This window comes from Rhinolophus sinicus, linkage group LG01 (genome assembly GCF_036562045.2).
Source record: "Rhinolophus sinicus isolate RSC01 linkage group LG01, ASM3656204v1, whole genome shotgun sequence".
NCBI lineage: Eukaryota > Metazoa > Chordata > Mammalia > Chiroptera > Rhinolophidae > Rhinolophus > Rhinolophus sinicus.
In genome coordinates, this window is record NC_133751.1 from 171,977,611 (window position 1) to 171,996,645 (window position 19,035).

The following is a 19,035-nucleotide window of genomic DNA, read 5'->3' on the forward strand; positions in this document are numbered from 1 at the left end:
TTTGAAGCAATTTATAGACCCAATGCTCCTGAGAGGAAAACACGTGAGGCCCCTGAGCTGTGTCATGATCATCTCAGGTCTGACTCAAGATTGAGGGAGAGTGTACCCCTGAAACTAATATAATATTGTATGTTAGCTATATTTTTTAATACAAATCTTTAAAAATAAAAAGGTGGAGGGAGAACTTGTAAAGCATCAACTTGCTGGGAGGAGGTTTGGGGCAGGTGAGGTTGGAGCCTGGTAAGAGGTCCCAGAGAGTCTAAGACATAAGCATCTGCTCCCTTCTCTTAGCCATATTGATGTAGATGGATTTCAGGAGAAACACCCACATTTGGTGTATCTGATGGGAAAGGAGGTTATGCATCTTTTCAATTATGCTTGCTTTGGGAGTTGGGTTGCTTTTCAATGCCCGAGCTCACATGGTCTGCTTCTTCCTCTGTGTGAGATGAGCTGTGCTGTGGTGCTGCTCTCTTTCAAGTTTTTCCAGGTTTATTCAGACGTGAAGTAGATCACCACAGTGAACCCATCAGCAAGGAACACGCTTTTGTTCTGCATTGCTGTTCAAAGTCTTTAAAATTGCTCTGAGATCCATCTGGAAATAATGACTGCAATTATAGGCTGTTTCAATTTACCTAAAATAATAATTTATGAAAGTCATTCATTAGTTCAACAACATTAATGGGTACCTTGTATGTTTTTAGGCTCTGGTGACACAGCAGTGAACCAAAGAGACAAAAATCCTGCCCTCGTGGAGCTTCTCATCCTATACAGAAAATATCAAGGTTAAGAATCCTGCTGAAACAATGAGCAAACCTGCTATTAAGACTTGGTTTGTATTTTCAACTGAATTTTGGTTTATTTAGTCAATAGTCCTTAAGCTTGGATTATATCCCATCTTGGTTTTTAATAAATTAAAAAGTTTTGAGTTAAACAATTCTTTCTCTATCAGCATTTTCATATGCTAATACCTGTGATGAATGTATACACCAGACTCAAATAAATGGACATTTAATTTTAGGGAGTGAAGCAGAAACAGAATATTCTTCATCCGTTAGCTAAACTGTTCTGCATTTGGTATAGACAACCAGTATTTTTTCCTTTCGCCATAATACTTGCTTTACCTTACAGTCCTTCTCGAGTCTCCTCAGCAACAAGCTGACAAGCTCCCCAATTATCATAAGAAAAATGAAAATGCTTTTTAGAAGAGATTGGAAAAATGTCTAATCATTTTTTAGATTGATGTATTGTGTAACAGCAAGATTTTGCCATAATGGTACTAACTTGCTACAGCTTGAGAAGAAATAAAAAGACAATTATTTTACTATTTGAAATGACAAAATGCTAAATTATAAAATGTCGGGGGGAGAAATTCAAGTAATTTGAATCTCCTGGCAATGGGTGTATAATTTATTTGAGGGATTAGACTGTAGACAAATGCATTTTGTGGAGGAAAAAAATTACACTTGAGTTTCACTGCCCAATTTTAGTGCTCAATTACATGGTTATATTCTTATAAAGAATAGTTGTTTCTGATTTTCATATAGTCTAGTACCAATAAAAAACCCTATTTGTGAGCTCTTTGAATTCCTCTTTTTTTAATCTTCAAAACGATTTAGTGAATTTTCCTGCAAGGGAGAAAGTCCATCAATCTTCTTACCCTCTAATATTCTTGTTTTCATTTATCTACAGTTGAAAAAAATTTTAAATTTATTTTAATTTTATTGAGGAATAATTTACATATATTATATTAGTTTCAGGTATATAACATAATGATTCCATATTTGTATACATTGTAAAATGATTACCACAGAAGGTCTTGTAAACATCTGTATACATCTGTATACATAAACATCTAGTATACATAGTAGTTACAATTTTTTGTTGTTGTGATAAGAACTTTCAAGATCCACTCTCCTAGTTATTTTTCTATCTGCAATAAATATTTTTTAATACTTAGTGTTTAAGAGTTGTATTTTTGTTGCTGAGTCTTGGACGCTGAAAATGCTATTGAAATATTTTTTTTTATAATACTAATTTGAATTTCAAGTACTTTAAGCATTAATCAGTTATTTCCAAAGCACTATTTGAGCACATAAAAAAGGTTTTCTTTTGCATGAAACTATTTAAGAAATATGAATTCAGGGCTTACTACATTTTGAGCACTATTCTAAACTAGGATATATATACTAAAGAAATAAGACAACACAGCCCTCAGTATCTGCGGGTTCTGCCTCCAGGGATTCAACCAACTGCTTATTTAAAATATTCAAAAAAAAAAAAAAAAGTTATGTTGTTGCTGACGTGTACCATGGTTGCATCTGTACTGAAGATGTACAGACTTTTTTTTCTTGTCACTATTCCCTAAATAATACAGTATAACAACTATTTACATAGCATTTACATTGTATTAGGTATTATAAATAATCTAGAAATGATTTAAAGTATACTGGAGGATATGTGTAGGTTATATGCAAATTCTATGCCATTTTACGTAAGGAACTTGATATCTAAGGATTTTGTTATCTGAGATGGGTCCTGGAACCAATCCCCCTAGACTCTGAAGGATGACTGTACTTGTTTTCAGAGACAAAAGAAAAAAGAGCTCTTGGATTATGTGCTGACAGATGTTAGAGGGAGTATTAAATGTAGCCTTGAGGTAAGAGATTGGGCCCTGAAGCTAGACAGACTAGATTCATATCCTGGCTCTAATGTTATTACTGCGTAACCGTAGGTAAGTAACTATTCTGTCTCAGTTTCATCATCTGTAAAATGGGATCATACAGTAATAATAACCTACTTCATTGGGCTGTTGTGAGGGTTAAATGAATTAACATACATAAAGCATTTAGAACACTTTTCTAGAACAGAGTAAGCTCTCCAACACTGCTCTTATTGTCATGGCCTGATGTTTCAAACATCAGTAGTAAAGAATTACTCCTTTAATCTAGAGATCTGCCATTTAGCTGGAGAGGCCAAACACTAGAAAGATTTCATAGCCTGAACCAAATTAACAGGTTTCTGAGAGGATGTGGCATCAAGATGTTATCACAGTAAAGAAAGCAGAATCCAATTCAAGAAGATGGTCAGCAATAGGTGAGAACTGAGTCTGTTTATCAAAGGATAAGCAAAATGGGGGAAAATTAAGTGTTTGGGTGGGTACTGTGTTTCCCTGAAAATAAGACCTAGCTGGACCATCAGCTCTAATGTTTCTTTTGGAGTAAAAATTAATATAAGACCTGGTATTATATAATTATATATATTATATTATGTTATATTATATTATACCCGGTCTTATATTAAAATAATTTTTGCTCCAAAAGACAAATTAGAGCTGATGGTCCGACTAGGTCATATTTTTGGGGAAACACGGTAGAGGAGAGAAAAAAAGGCAAAAACAAAGACTCAGATTTTTTAGAACTAGAAGGCCCTTAACACATTCAGTGATATACAAGTAAGGACAGAGAACATGAGGCTTCTGGCGAAAATTCTAAAGCTAGCTGCAGACAGGGCCAGTGAGAAAATCTAAAATTATGACTTCCAGCCCACTATTTTGCTTGCTATACCAAAATGAGGCAGAAGCAGGTCATGTGGTCCTTTCATGGTCTTTTTCCTAATATTGAATTCTTTTTAAAAAGGGCTCAAGTGAAACAACTAAGGTAAAAAAAAAACCACTCCTACACATTTAGTGGTAATCCTCTTCCTGGGACACACACAAATATACTTTTTATTTCTATATTTTCCTACAAGGATGGCAGGATTTCCTTTGTTTCAATTTAAATCATTACATGGTTTCGTTGAGGTAAAGCACACTTCTTACATTCTTTTACTCCTGTAGTTTGATAATTTATGTTTTTCACCCTTAAATCTTAATAACAGTCTTTCTGCTTCTTCATATATTCTGCTTCTTCCAAATAGACTGAGGGAAAAGTAAAAAATGCTTTTGTAGTTGGTGGATTTATTATCTATTCTTGACAATTATTAAAAAAACTGTAATCTGCTTCTCTTAAATTTAAAAGTTGTTGATTGATTGACTTTTCAAAAGATTTGCCAGGAAGGTAAAAGTATTTAAAAACCGCATGGTATGTTCTCAGAAGTTTGGATTTTGAGATTTATGAAAACTAGGTTAATGGTATTTTTAAAAGAGAAGCATAGCCTTGCTCTAGAAGTATTTTTGGCTTTCTAGTAGCTTCTCGGCTATTTTCTCAGTGTTCATTAGGATGAGTTCAATGGTTTCTAATATTTTCTTTTCTGAACTTGATGAAAAACAGGGAGAAAGCCTCAAGTGTCCCCCTATGCTAGGTCCTTCTACAGGTTGAATTGTTTCAACATAACTAAATTCCCTATCTCTTTCTTGGGACAAGAGCTGCAAATCCTTCCTAAGAACAGCTCTCTCAATAGTCCTACTCAGCACATGCTTGTCACAAGTGTACTTTTTACTAAAACTTGGCCTTCTTCCAAGATCAAAAGGTTATAGAATTCCCTCACTTTTTCAAACCATTTGTTTACATTTTGTATTTGTGAACCTGCCATTTGAATTTTTGCTATTTTTGAAAAGCTGGAGTGGACAGCAGAGGTCATAGGCTCTCTTACTGCCAAAATACTATAAGCAGTCATTTGGAGCCTAGTATCAAATGAGCAAAATGGAAAAGTGAGTCTAAAACGTGTCCTCAGGTAGCAGGTCTATATGTTGTCTGTTGTGAAGGCTGGGATCGCTAGGGAGTTCATTGGGCTAGGTTATCAATGTCTGATGTAGTGTGCCTGATTGTGGTGAGAAATGTGGAGTCAGACTGCCTGGGTTCAAACGCTCTGCCACTGTTCCCAGTGTCTATTGCCTTGTCACCACCACCCCGAAAATAATCTCTTATTGTTATCTCTCCTGTTTCTGGGCACTGATTAGGTTCAGCTAGGTTTTCCCTCTAGGTCTCTCATATAGTATGCTCAGTCAGTGACTGGGGCTGGAGTCATCTCAAAGGCTTGCTAACGCACATGTCTGCCAGTTCATCTCTGGCTTAGGCTGGGTCCTCAGCTGGCACCAACAGCTGGAACACATGTACATGACCTTCCAGGTGGCCTGAGTTTTCTTACAGCATGGCAGCTGGGTTCCAAATGTGAGTGTCCTGAAAGAGAGAGCCAGGTAAAAGCTGTAGCTCCTTTTACAATCTATAATCAGAAGTGATGTATCATCAGTTCTGCTCCATTCCATTCATTAGAATCAAGTTATTAAGTCCAGCCCACATTCAAGAGGAAGGTAACTAGACTCATTCCTTAAGGGGAGGAGTGTTAAAGAATTGGTAGACATGTCTTGAAACCACTGTAGCCACTTATTAGCTTGAAGACTTCACTGTTCTTTGCTTTTCTGGTCTGTAAAACAAGAACAATGGGAGTAACTTACCTTCCAGTATTTGTGAAGATTAAGCAAGAAAAACAAAAAACAAAGGCAGTACCTGGTACTCAATATGTCTTAGCTTAGACCTTTATCCTGCTTTCTGCATATCTGAATTGATGCTTGTCAGTGTCATCCATGATGAGATAGTTCCAAGCAGATACAGTCGGGAATTACCACCTTTCCAAACTCTGCTGGTGGCATTTGACAAATCCCAGTGCCTGTGGGAACAGAGTTACTATAAATGGTTTGAATTCTTTGGTTCACCTTATTTTAGTGACAGTTTCCAGATATAGGTCAGTCCATTTAAACCTGGCCCCATTTATGGCAATTTATTTCATTATAGGATAAAGTAGTTAGAACCATGAGTAATAATTACTGTGCCTACATTGCTTTTAACACCTTAGTCGAGTAATCCTCAACTCACCCAGTGAGTAAGTTTGGAGGAGCACCCTTCCCTCCTCAAGGATGAGGAAACCAGGACCTGGGTCAGGTGGCTTGTTCTAAATTCTACAAACAGGCAAGAGATCCGCTGGAGTGAGGAGCTGGGGGTACGGATTTGCTGGCCCCTCCAACATGCCTAAATAATATGCAGATTTAAAAAACTTTTAAAAATTTTAAAATTAAAAAAAAAGTGGCCATCATTATTACCCAATGTCAGTTAATATGCTATATGCAGATATATATGGGTATTTGAAATTTATTTTAAACTTTTATTTTCTGTAACAGAATTAATTGGCCAGTGTCTACTTAGCATGTGAGACTACGTGGGTTAATAGATATTAAAATCATTGTAAGTAAAAGCACACTTTGCCATTCAATACATATTTTTTCTCTTTCGGTCAAATTAATATTTTATGTTATTTTTGGGTATCCAAACTTTTTTTTTTTTTTTAAAGTTTATTGGGCAAAACTTTTTTTATCTAGAAGAAGAAGCAAAATTGAGAACACTCCCACTCTGTATTTGCTACCAGGCTGGCTTCTAGTTATCATTTCCCCGCCCCCGACCCGCGCCCCAGTTATTATATTTAACGTTTGATGTTAGTCAATCCGGGAGAAAAACGGTAGAAGGACCGTGCCTTCCGTGGGGGCTGGGACGGCCGCCTCTTTTCTCTTTTCCATTTCTGTCCCGTTTAGGGTTGCCCCGGGTGCGGAGGCTGCCGCCCGCCCTCACCGGGGGGCGCTATGCAGCCAGCACCGGGAAGCCGGAGGTGAGTTCGTAGGGAGGCGGTGGCTCCCGGTCCTGCGGGCGCGCTGAGGGGCGAATCCCAGGCTGCGAGGTCGCCGCCCCCGCCCCTCGGCCAGCCCCTCCGCCTTCCCGGGAGAGGGGAGTGGCCCGGCGCCTCGCGCCGCAGCCAAGCACTCCGCAGTCGCCAAGCACTCTGCAGCCGATCGCGCACGGGAGCTCCAGCCGCGGCGCGTAGAGGTGGTGCCGGAGCGCGAGGCGCGCAAAGGGACTGTAGCCGTGGGACATCACCCACCCATCAGCCTCCCCAGAGCAGCTGCCGCGGGATCCCCGCAGCTTCGCGGAGGGCCCGCATCCCGGATCGTCCCCGGAGAGGGAGAACGACGAGGCGGCTGAGTGGTGCCCGGCAAGGTAGCGTGAGCGCCTTCCCTCTCTCCCCTGCCCTTCCCGCTGGGTCCGGCCGCGGCCCTCTAGGGGCTGGGAAGCATACGCCCCGCGCCTTTGTGCCTGGGGTCCCCGTGGCCCGGCCACTACCCGCGGGACTCGGGTCTGCGGGGTCTGCGGCTTTCTCCTCGGGGCGAGGCGGCGCTGCGGCGAGAACCCGAGCACGCTGGAGATCGCGCAGAGTGGTCGCGTCCGCAGTGCTTCGGGGGACGGTGGGAGAGAAGAGGGCTGGTAAACTAAGTTGCTCTTACTTTGCCCTATTTCCGTCGTACCTGTGGGCAAAGTGAAATCCAGATCTTCCTCGTGTTCACCCATATCCCGTCCATCTCTATGGCCCACAGCTGTTTCCTGGCCCCCTGGTTCTGTGGAAGGACACGGGGTAGCCTCCTCCGGGAAGGAAAGCGGAGGGAGAACAATGGGGCGTGGGGTTCAGGTGCGGCGTGCCCCGGCAGCAGCGGGGGAGAAGGGATCCAGGACCCGATGGGGCTTCCTGCGCGTGCAGCTGCGCTCCTCTCCTTTGTTCCGCCGCTGCGGAGGGGGTTGCCGGGGTCTGGTTTCCTGTCCGGGACGGGATTGATTCACAGTCCCCGAGAGGGAAGGGGAGGAGAGGGGGCGGGGCTGGAGTGGGAACCAGATTAGAAACGGGAATCTTGGAGGGTGCTGGGGCCGGGAAGTCGGGAGCGGATGATTATAAACACACAATATTTTGTGCGAGGACCGTGTGGGTTTCTGGGGCTTATTTGTAATGCTTTGTTCAGTCTGCGGCTGAACGTTTATTGCTGCAACAAGTTGTGTGCTTCTCTGAGTTCCAGGTGCTGCCGAATGTTAGTTTGGTGAAATCAAATCTTGTTACAGTGGAACAGTACCTTTTGTGTGTGTGTGTGTGTGTGTGTGTGTGTTAATCAGGGTGTTAAGTGTGTATGTGCGTGCCTGTGGATCTGTGTGTGTAGCTAATAGATACTGGCTTGAATGGGTAGGAGGCAAATTTTATAGAATCCATTTTGACATAAAATAATTTTCTCCATTGTAATATAGTATAACAGTTTTTCAAGAATGTTTGGGGAGAAACCATCACAAAATTAGACACTGCTAAATAAATGAATCAGATTATGTAACAGTGAATTGAAAATCCCTTTTACAGTCTTTCCCAGAAAACACACCACACATGCACCAATTTAGGTTTTGAGTTGAGGAGGCAGGGCTTTGTGCTTGCTTTCACTCTCCCAGTGTGTGTCATCTGGAATAAGAAAGTGAACACTTACCATATTGGTGAATTGGACTTTTTTTAAGGGGGAGGTAGAATTAAATGTAATATACTGCGCATTTTGTTAAGTGACCCTTTCCTAGATTAGAATCAAGAAGATTGGCTGACCTGGGGAGGGAGCCATGGGGGGACTGAATGAGAGTGTTTTTGAATGGGGTATTCCAAGCAAAACTGTTTTGGAAGGAGGCTGACATTTCCAGGCATTCATGATTTGTGCCTATGGGATCCTGGTGGAAGGATCCAAAGTCGGACTGAAGGTTAGAATTACTGTGGTGATAATTTAGGAGACATTCAGTTATAGTAGTCTGGCTGCAGGCAGGGCTGGGAAATGACCCAGGGCTGCCTCTTTGACAAGCCTGAGGGCCCATGGTTAAACCACCCCATTGGCCATTCATTTTAGGATGAATCAAGTCTGAAAGCCACTTAAGCTTAGAAGGCAAATTAGGTGCTTACTCTGGGGGAAAAAATGTTTCCTTGCCCACTAAATGGTAATGGAAAAGAGCTGCGCAAGCTACTGCTGGAGGGTTTGTCCTTTTCATGGGGGATGTGGTCAGATTTTCAGGCTAGGCTGAAAAGCAGTGGAACTTGTCCTCAGGAGCCATTATGATGTGAAGTTGAAGTGGGGTGTTGCCCAACCAGCAAGCTGGCAAAACATTGTGCCATGGGCAGTGAACAGAGGGAGACTTCTTGGTTATTGTCTTGCCATTTTGGACTCTTCATTTATGTTGTGAATTGTTTTGTAAAATATAGCATAATTGGATTCCGCCCAAGTACTCATTGGAATATATACATTAACCAAATGGAAAGGATAAGACTGTTACTGCTATTAGAGACAGGGATGTGGGATCCTCTTAAATAGTTGGTCTCTGGCTACAGGCTGTCCAATGGATGCCCTGTTGTGTGATGAGGCTGGCTACAGGCTGCAGCGCCTTCATGGGATGGGATGAATCATCACTTTGTCAAGCCTGGAGTTAAAAGACTGACTCTCTTTGGTTGCTGCACAGTTATGCAAAGCAACTAGGAGCTTCTGATACCAGTGGGGAAGGAGTGGGGGCTGGGCGTGGTGTTTGGCTGAGAAAGGGTCCTTAGAGTGTAGGATCCATGTGTTTAGCATTTGTCCTCCTTTTGGGTGAGATTTCCCTCTCTTTCTCTCCCTTGTACTGTTTTCAGTAGCTGGGCATTTGGATTTTAATTAGATGCCCTAACCATAGTTGTTGCTATCGTTCAGTAAGTGTTTACTATGTACAAAGAGTTTTACATATGTTACTTTGTGAATCCTTAAAACTTGATGGAGTGGATTTTCTCTCCACTTTACAGTTGAAACTGAGGTCTGGGGAGTTTAGTAGTGTGCCTCTTACACCCTACCTGTGTAGGTAACTAACTAGAAAGTGGTGGAGGTGAGATTTGAATTCCCATCTCTGAGTCCAAGGTACATACTCTTTTAACGCTGTACAGTATATCTTTTAACAATAGGAATAACAACGATTTGATTACCTATTTGATTAACGCTTTGCAGATTTCAAATGCCTTTCACATATATTATCACAATTGATTCTTTCAAAACCTCTGAAATGGGTTTGGGAGACCAGACTAGTGACATCACAACTCCTTCAACTGTACTGTCAAAAAGCTTTGTGCTGTTTATGGCCTGTATAATAAGCTTTATGTGAATGAAATTTTATTAAAAAAAAAATTAGGCTGCCAACATTTAAAAATAAGTTCTTTTTCGGAAACATGTAAAAGTGGAATGGAGGAGATCTTACGTAGTATTCAAGCATTTTGCATTTGTTGAAATTCATTTAGCTCTTTTTATCTTACAGCCTTTATTAAAACACCACACTGCTTCTTTACTGAGACCTAATGCTAGTGTCTTTTTAGAAGAGAAATAAGGAGGGAAGGAATGTGATTATAAAGAGGAAATGGGACAGCAGAATTGGAAACATACACAGCAGCAGGCTGTAGATTTTCCCAGCACATGCTTTTTGTCCTGGCAGTCGCCTTTTACAGGAGACGTTCTTTTTTTAGGGAAGTGTCAAGGGTCTTTCTTTATAATATCCTCTGAGATCATCAAATTTCTGAGCTCTGTGGGAACACACATTCCACAGGATTGCTGTGCTCTTCCTTCCCCCACAGGGGTAGTGAATGAGCTTGGGCGTCAGCGTGAAAATGGAATGGAAGGGGTGTCCGTCTTTGGGTGGAATAGAGGGCGGTGCTGGACAGGAGGCTCTGACCTGACCCAAGAGTGACCATCGAGTGCAGGGGCAGAATGGATTATAACCCATGGCATCCTTAATTGTTTATGGATTTCTCACAGTGCTCCTGCGCAGAGGGAAAAGTCAATACTGTTTTTTTTTTTGTTTTGTTTGTTTCTAAGATAAGACTTTGAAGACTGGAAGTTCTACTTTTACTTGTTTAATTATTTCAGGCTAGGGCACCATTTAGGGTCTTCAACGGTGTGGTGTAGGTGCAGTAACATTTGTCTCATATCATTAAAAGTCCCCTCCATTGGATAGAGAGGATGCAGGCACATGGTCTGCTGAGTCTAACGGAGCACCTTCCAACTTCCCCGCTGAGAAGGATGAAGGATGCTCACCAGCATTGTGCTCTCATAACCTCTCATGGATTTCTTTTCAGTTGTCAGAACCTTCTTCATCAGTTCATATTTTATTAAGCACACACAAGTCAATACATTAAAAAGCAATAAAGGAAATGTATTGTGCTTCAAACGATGGAGCAGGGCAGATTGGTGTGCCCAGAGAGTGGGTGTTGCTGAAATGAAGAAAGTGACAGCTGTGGTGACTAAGGCCACGCCAACACATGCTGCTGAGACAAGCGGAAAACAAACAAAAGCAGGAGGCTGGGAAGAAACCAAACACAGTGCCCGTTCCTTCCTCATCCTCAGCTGCATTATGGCCAACCTCTGATGGTGTAGAAGGGGTCAGATCTCTAATGGCTGGATTGGTTGAGATGCTACGGAGCATCATCCTGATGTTTCTGATGCTCAAGGAGAGAATGGAGGGAGCCTTCTTTAGACCCTGAAGATGTGTAAAGGACCATTCTGTGGGAGAAGGTGTTGAATAATGTGGTTGGTCCTGGCGTACGGCAAATCCTTGGTAATCTGCTTTCTTTCCTCCACACCTGCCAGCATTCCATCCTCATCCTGTGTTCAGCATGGTTGTAGATTCAGCCCCACTAAGGCTGTTCATAGACTTCAGGCATATTTGCACTGGGACAAGAAATGGCAATTCCCCAAAGAATGAATCATTCATATTTTATATGACATTCATGCTACTGTCGATTAAGTATTGGGTGCTTGCATTGTGTCAGGCCACTTCCGGGGTACTTTCCATAGCTTGTTTCATTTAACCCTCATCCCTGTCCTTCAGTAGGAGATGAGGGAATTGAGAAACTTGCTCCATCATTGGTAGAGATCAAGCCCAAGTCTGTGTGCTTTCATAACAACACACAGCCTCATGGTGCAGTGTTCTCTGAGGCTTTGAACCACTTTTAAGGAATTAGTTTTAAGGAGTTGGAGAGCCCACCCTGACGGTCGCCTTCCCTCCTGACTGGCTTCCTTTGTCACCCAGAGTCAGGGTTTCTGTGGGTGTCCTTGGCTAGTCCAGAGTTGGGAGAGTTGTTGAAGTGCTTCTTAGTTTCTCCTGCTTTTCTGGGTCTTGTTCTTGGCTCCCCCATCCTGCATTATTCCCCTTCCCTCAGATGAGGGAGACTTTGGTGAAAGAAGATGTGGCCTACGAGTGAGAGACTTAGGACCCAGTCCCTGCCTGGGGGTCTTTCTTTCCCTCTCCTGACCACATCTTTCTCTGCAGGAATTACATGGCCATATGGGCGTTTTCAGGGTTTGTGTGATCCCCGGTCTTCTGTCCACCCGAGTGGGGTATGCTGCAGGGCATCCAGTTGGAGCTCAGAGTCTGATGTATGTGTGTGAAATGGTGCGAGCGGCATTGCAGGGCTGGAGCTTAGGAAATGAGACTTTGGACAAGGCAGAGAAGAAAGGAGTTGGTATGGATTTATATACTCTTTCAAGATAGGCACTTTGAGGAATTGAGGCCTGGAGAAGAGTGAAAATTGACATTCTTCCTTTGCTTATCAGATAACTCTGAGCTTCTAAAAATACCAGGTGCCTGGGCTTTCCTTGATAGCTGAGAGGCCAAGAGGAGACCTGGTCCCTGGGTCCCTGTCTTCCCGGGACTTTTCAACCAGTCCTGTGTGGACTCAAGATGCTTTGAAATTGCACAGATGGCTTCCTTTTGCTGTGTTAAAATGAAAATACAATTCAGAACTGTACATTACTAGTTTTTAACTTTGTTAAAAAATAAGCCTTCAATATCCTTAAAGAGATTTTAGAAAACTTAATTGAAAGGACAATGGAACAGACTGTTAATTACTGACTTTGTTATAGTGTGTGCCCACATGTACATCATTTGCTTACTCATTTCACAGGTTTCATAAAAGCGTTCTTCACATGTTTAAAAAAAAAAAAAGAAAAAAGAACCCAAAACTTTAATTGCAAAATTCCTGCTGGCCCCACTTACATCTTCCAGTGTACAGTACAGCTCTCTCCTTTCTCAGTGCTACTTCCTTTTAAATTACGTATTATTAGACCCCGAAGCGCTACTCACAATGTTCAGATTGCAAATATGCTCGGTTCCTAGCTGATCATTTTCTTCCCCTTCAAAGTGCTTCAAAAGGATCGTCACTGTTTTATTCACGTTAGGGTCCAGCCTAGATGCTTTTAGGAAAAGCTTTATTTTTGTAAATGTTGGGCTTATGCCAGTTTGCATGGCTAGTTATTTTGCAGTCCTCTAATGTTCTGCTTACAGTTACAGCAGAATGACACAGTTTTGATCTATCCCTGATGTGATGAGCCATCGAGGAAAAAGTTCTCACTTGCCTGAAATCTTCAGGGTGTTGAGAAGGGTTCATAAAAATATATGAACTGCCACATTGGGTCAGACTCAGGAATCTGCTTTCTGCAGAAGCAGAATACTTAGTATTCTGTGACATTGGGGGAGCGTGCCAGAGTTAGATTTGATAGTTTTATAGGTTTCGGGGCATCTCTTAAACATCCATAATGGCACAATCTTTTAAAAACCTGTCATCCATATATTTAAATTCATCTATTCAGATTCTTGAATTGTTTGTTTTTATCCTATATTCTATTCATTTCACACCTTTAAAGGTAGAACTTGATTATATTGTTATTTTGATTTCAAATACCCCATTTTTGGGATGGTAGAGTGTCAAGGTGAAAGGGCCATAACGTTCACTGCTGTAACCCTTTCATGGTATTTGAGAGCTGCTCAGGGTCATAAAGCTAACTGGACGGATGGATCTGGGTACTTGGCCCCAAGGCTTTTAACTTTTTGCTCAGTTTTCTTTCTAGGGGAATATCTCACTGTCTCTCCCCAGAGCCATCTAAATCCAAACTCGGTGCCCATTATCTAACAGTTGATCCTCTTTTGACTTCACTGTTTGTACTAGTTGTGCTACCCTGTTTTCCCGAAAATAAAACCTAGCCGGACAATCAGCTCTAATGTGTCTTTTGGAGCAAAAATCAATATAAGACCTGGTATTATATTGTATTGTATTGTATTGTATTATATAAGGCCTGGTCTTATAATAAAATAAGGCTGGGTCTTATATTAATTTTTGCTCCAAAAGACGCATTAGAGCTGATTGTCCGACTAGGTCTTATTTTCAGGGAAATACATTTTTATCATTATCTTCAGTTTTTATTTCAGAAGCATCACCTATTTCTGTATTTTCGGGGACCTTTATATCCATCCGGTCAGTTGCTGTGTTTGGTTGGTTGTTGCCTTTTATTTTCAAATCCTTAAGCCTCTATTCTGGTTCAGACCTTTACAGGGCTGGGTACTAGAATGTAGCATTTCCCAAAGTGGGTTCCATTAAAAGTTAGTAGGTTGGAAAACAAAACGAAACAGAAATACCCTTAATGTTAACAGATGTTAATATAAAAAAGGTTGCTTGGGCAAGAAGGTGTTGGTTAAATAATATTTAAAAATAAATTAAGTTTCATTGCAGAAGGACTTTGCATGGCCTCTTGTTTGTGACTGTACTGGGACTTCAAGAGGGAGATACAGTATACACATGTCCCAACTTATGTGACCATTCGACTACTTTTTGGGGGGATAATTATGTAGATCATACTGCTGAGTCACTTCATTGTACTATTTCTAGATCCCTTACTGACTTTTTATGGGAATATGTATTCTGTGTGAGTTCATTCTCAAATAGGTCGTATGCTTTTTTACCTCTTATGCTGGATCTTTCTTTCATCCTGGAAACCCATCTCCATCTGTCACACCTCCACATCTTTTAACAACCCAGTTTTGTTCCCATCTTCTCTGTCAATCTTACCCAGATTCTTGCTCTTCTGAACTTACAAAATAGCATTTACAGTTTTACAACTTAAAAAAAGAGAAAATATTTGAAGTAGTCAAAATATTGTAACATTGCACACCTATACTAGTTAAATTACTGAAATTCACACAAAAGGCCATTTTCAATATTTGTTGTCGGTTGATGCATCACAACGCGTGTCACATTCTTCTTTTTCCCTTCACCCAGATTAATTTGCAAACACTTTCTTCAAACATATGGCTTGTATGTATGTATGTATGTATTTATTTGTTTTTAAAATTTTGTGTTCTTGGAATTGCACTGCATTTGTATAGAAATTATGGGAGAATTGATCAAGTTCACATTTAAACTTGTGTTTGCTCCTGGAGCCTGAATTCTGGTGGCTTTTCTAATAGAGCATGAAACAAAAACCTGTAATGGATGTCACAATTAACTTTACTTTTAAAATTATATGCAATACTTTTAGAAGTAAGGAGGGATGACTTACAGTTCTTTAATGCATTCATTTTTTTCACTCATCAAATGTTCGGGTGCCTAGGACATGCCAGGCACTCTAGTAGGCTCTGAGTCTTTAATGCGGTTTCTGCTCTCATGGAGCATGAGGGTCGAGAAACATTCCCGAAATTAGCACAGATATTTATGATGTATTTATGAATTGTGATAGACGCTATGAAGAAAAAGGACAGGAGGCTGTCAGCATAAGAAAGGTGGGGAGAGGAGACACAGGGAGGGCCTGTCTGAGGAAATGGACACCGATGAAGCTGCCTGATGGATGAGTTGGTGCTAGAGGAAGAGAAGGGTGGAAGAGCTTTCTAGACAGTGAAAAACGGGCTCAGAAGCCCTGAGGTGGGGCTCTGCTCTTAATGCTAGACTGATGGAAATTTTAATAATCAATGACTTAGATCAAGTTATTACTTCTTAGTAAATCATTATAATACTGGTATTTAAGTGTTTAAGTTATGATATATGAAAATATTTATTTTGGGTCAGTATGTTTCCCTTTCTCCTCAAATGAAACTGCCTGAGTTCAGAGAGCTGTCTCTATCATAGGACCTGCACAGGACAGGACTACTGCCCATCTCCTAATCCCTGCTCTACGGTCTGAGTACTGGCATTGCCCCGAGTATTGATGGCTGCTGGACATATCAGTGTCCTGGCCTCTGCATTATTGGTCTGGGCCTTGCTCCCAGGTGGGAGAAGCCCCCTTTGCCTTTGTTGGAGAGGTCCTGAGCCAGGCCACTTTTGGCTCTTCCACTGCCTCAGCGCTCTCTCCCTTCTCCCTGTGGCACCTTCTCCAGTCACTCACTGAGGGCTCCAGTGTGGCCAGGGTGGGTAGAGTGGGTGGAGGGGTCCAGTTTGAGTTACACACACCTCAGTCCTCTTAGAATCACTGTTCTTTGGTCAAGGTTTTGCACCTGGGGCAAGTGCATTTGAGCTTGGATCTCTCTTACGTGGTGGTGTTAAGTGCTTGCTTCCGTGGGAGGCAGTGTGGTGTGATGGCTATGGGCTGGGCTCTGGAAGAAGTACTGGTTGAAACTTGACTCTTCTGCTTGGTAGCCCATCACCTTGGGCGTGGAACTTAATCTGGCTCTGCTTCCTGTCTCTCATCTGCAAAATGCAGGTAACAGCCTTCTTTGGGCTGTAGTAGGGATCAAATGCGAGAACATGTAAGTGCCTAGAATCGTGTCAGGTGCAGTGCAAGCGCTCAGTTGTAAAATGGTAGTTTCTACTCGTTCCTGAAACTATATTCTTGGGGTTCTTCCTCCCCACTGCCAGATACTCAGATCTGTTCAAATCTAAGCAGTGCATGTAATTTATGATTTGATATGCGGCTCTAGTTACTCCTGGAAAATAGGTAGGAAGAAAGATGGCAAAGAAATAAATCAGAATGTTAACCATGATTGTGTTAGTATAGTAGATTGGGGTGACTTTTACTTTTACTCCTGTTATTTTCCACATTTTCTGTAATCTGGTTATGTTACAAACATAATAAAATCTTATGAAAAAAGGCCAGGCTGGCTGTTGCCCAAGTGGTTCACTAAAGTGGGACAGAAGAGAGTGGGACCCCTGGGATCTGCCTGCTCTAATTGCATTCACAGGTGGAGTGCTTTCCCTTTTATCCTTATAGTTGCAGAAATTTAACAGTATTTAAAAGTCTTCAGCAGAAGTATACCAAAAAAGTTGGAGGACGGGGATGTGATTGTGAAACTCTTTTTTTCTTTGAATGTTTGTTTTTCTATGATTATTTTCTCTTTTTGTTTCTTTCTGAGCTCCCTGAGTTGACCCCCGGCCATCTGTTCCTCACTGTCTTTTGGTTTCCTCTTACTCCACTCCCTCTTGAAACCCCTTCCTTTTAATACCCCATCTTTCTCCTTGCTGTCGTGCGGAAATGATGCACACACTTCTACAGTTCAAAGTGAAGAATATTTTATTTCTTATTTTTAATTGTAAAAATAAATGTAGCTTTCACCTTCAAAAATATAAATTAAGTTGCCTTTTATTCACTCACACCTAGAATGAATGAATGAATGACCGGACTTACTAACTCAATCAATTTTGGGGGTTTGTAACCACTTAAAAGCACCACGAATTGTAGGAGATTGGGAAGCTGAAAGGAAGGGAAGATTGAATGAATCCTGAAGTTGAATTTTCCTCTTTCCCTATATTCTGTGTTGATTATCTGTGTTGGTACCATTTTGTTATGTGCCATAATTTTTAAACTTTTCCAAATTGGAAGAACAGAATTCTGGAAAATTACCAAAATGTGTTTTTATAAAGAAAACTTTGCCAAATCTGACACATTTCCTCAGAAGCCCGTTGATTTTAATTACTTTTTTAAAAGTTCAGTGAGCCTTTCTTTCATGCGCCTCCTCTTGTATAATTCTGAGTGGAGAAATGGGCTTTCCAGCTAAGTTTGTTTTATGCATAGGAATTTACTCTTAAGCAGTGGCATTCTGTAAGTATCAGAATGATACTGACACAGATTTCAAGGAAAGTAGGAAAGTGTGACAGAGATCTTGCCTGGCATCAGCAGAAGAGCCGTTTACTTGAGGAATATTGCTAATTTCAATGAGATTTCACAGTTAAATATAAAATCTAGTTGAGGGGTTTAAATAAGGTGATACCTTTCTGTACCTTATTCCACATTTATAATGTTTTACGTCTCCCATCACAAATGCCTGATTTGAACGTAGCAAATATTTAGTATGAATGTTCTTTCTCTGCTGTAAGGAAGTCTAGTACCATTACAATAAAATCTGGATTTATAGAGTGGGTATAATTAGGATTTAGCATTTCCTTTTCAAAAGGATGCATCATAGGAATTCTTTAAATTAGAAACAATATACCGTAGTTTGCCGTGTATAGTGCACACTTTTTGCCCAGATTTATGAGGGCAAATAAGGATGCGCATTATGCATGGGTAGTACTAATTCTGTATCTACATGAATGTTTTTAATTATTTTATTTATGCTTATGAGTTAAAAGTGTAGACATCAATAACGATACCTGTATGCGAAATAACACCCTGGAATACCATAATCGGTTTTTTTTTAAATTTACAACAGACTTGCAACAACAAAGAGTTCTTGGCCTTCTATGCTGTGTAAATATCATAAATTTGTTACTAGTACATAACATTTCTTGTACTTTGTATCTGTTCTTGTGTTTTGTAATTATTTGTTACATAAAATTTCTTGTACCATAATGTGTTAAAAAAAAAGTGCTAAAATTCCTTTCTAATACAAAAAACAAGTACCTAAATGGAAACAAATAAAATTTTGAATTAAACATTTAAAACAAAAGATTTTTTCCCCCTGAACGTTTGAGCCAAAAACATGGGTGTGCATTATACATGGGAACCCATTATACACAGTAAAATATGGTATACATCACTTTTGAGTCACGCAGTGGTTGCAGATGTTCTGTGTACCCTACGCAGCTTACCTGGTTTCATCATAGACCCACGGATGTAAGCATGACCTTGCATGACATTTGTGGATGTTGCCTGTTTCATTTCATACACCAGTATGTGGAGGAGGGGAAATTGGTTGGGTTTAGCTGAGACATGCCAAGGGTTGGGCATGAGTGTTGAAGAAATAATGGTATAATTGTCAGCCCAATCTTAATACTCGCCATTTGTCCCCAATTTAAAAAAACAGACAAAAAAAAAAAAAGTTAGGTAAAATGTTAAAGGAAACTTGTACCATTTTACATCCTCGAGAGGTGACCTAGAGACCGTTTCATGGACTCTAGATGGCATAGTTGACAACTTCTCTGCTCCTTGGATGGAGAAAATGCCCTTCCTTACCTAGCCGTCAGTGAGCCTGCCATGCATTTGATATAGAGGCGGCTTCA

The 19,035-nt window shown here is 40.9% G+C and overlaps 1 protein-coding gene and 1 long non-coding RNA gene across 4 annotated transcripts in view; one reads left to right on the forward strand and one right to left on the reverse strand.

Annotated features, from left to right (window-relative positions):
• Positions 1–456: 456 nt before the first annotated feature.
• On the reverse strand, positions 457–5,126 carry LOC141572935 (uncharacterized). The gene is made up of 3 exons (XR_012498505.1): positions 4,987–5,126; positions 687–763; positions 457–592 (listed from the first exon to the last, which is right to left on the reverse strand). It is a non-coding gene; the product is annotated as an uncharacterized LOC141572935 (long non-coding RNA).
• Positions 5,127–6,711: 1,585 nt separating this feature from the next.
• Positions 6,712–19,035, forward strand: part of MYO1B (myosin IB) — a 171,819-nt gene continuing 159,495 nt past the window's right edge. For all 3 annotated transcript variants that reach the window (XM_019740730.2, XM_019740732.2, XM_019740734.2), the window contains exon 1: positions 6,712–6,980. The gene's annotated coding sequence lies outside the window, so the exon portion shown is untranslated. The remainder of the gene's footprint in view (positions 6,981–19,035) is intronic.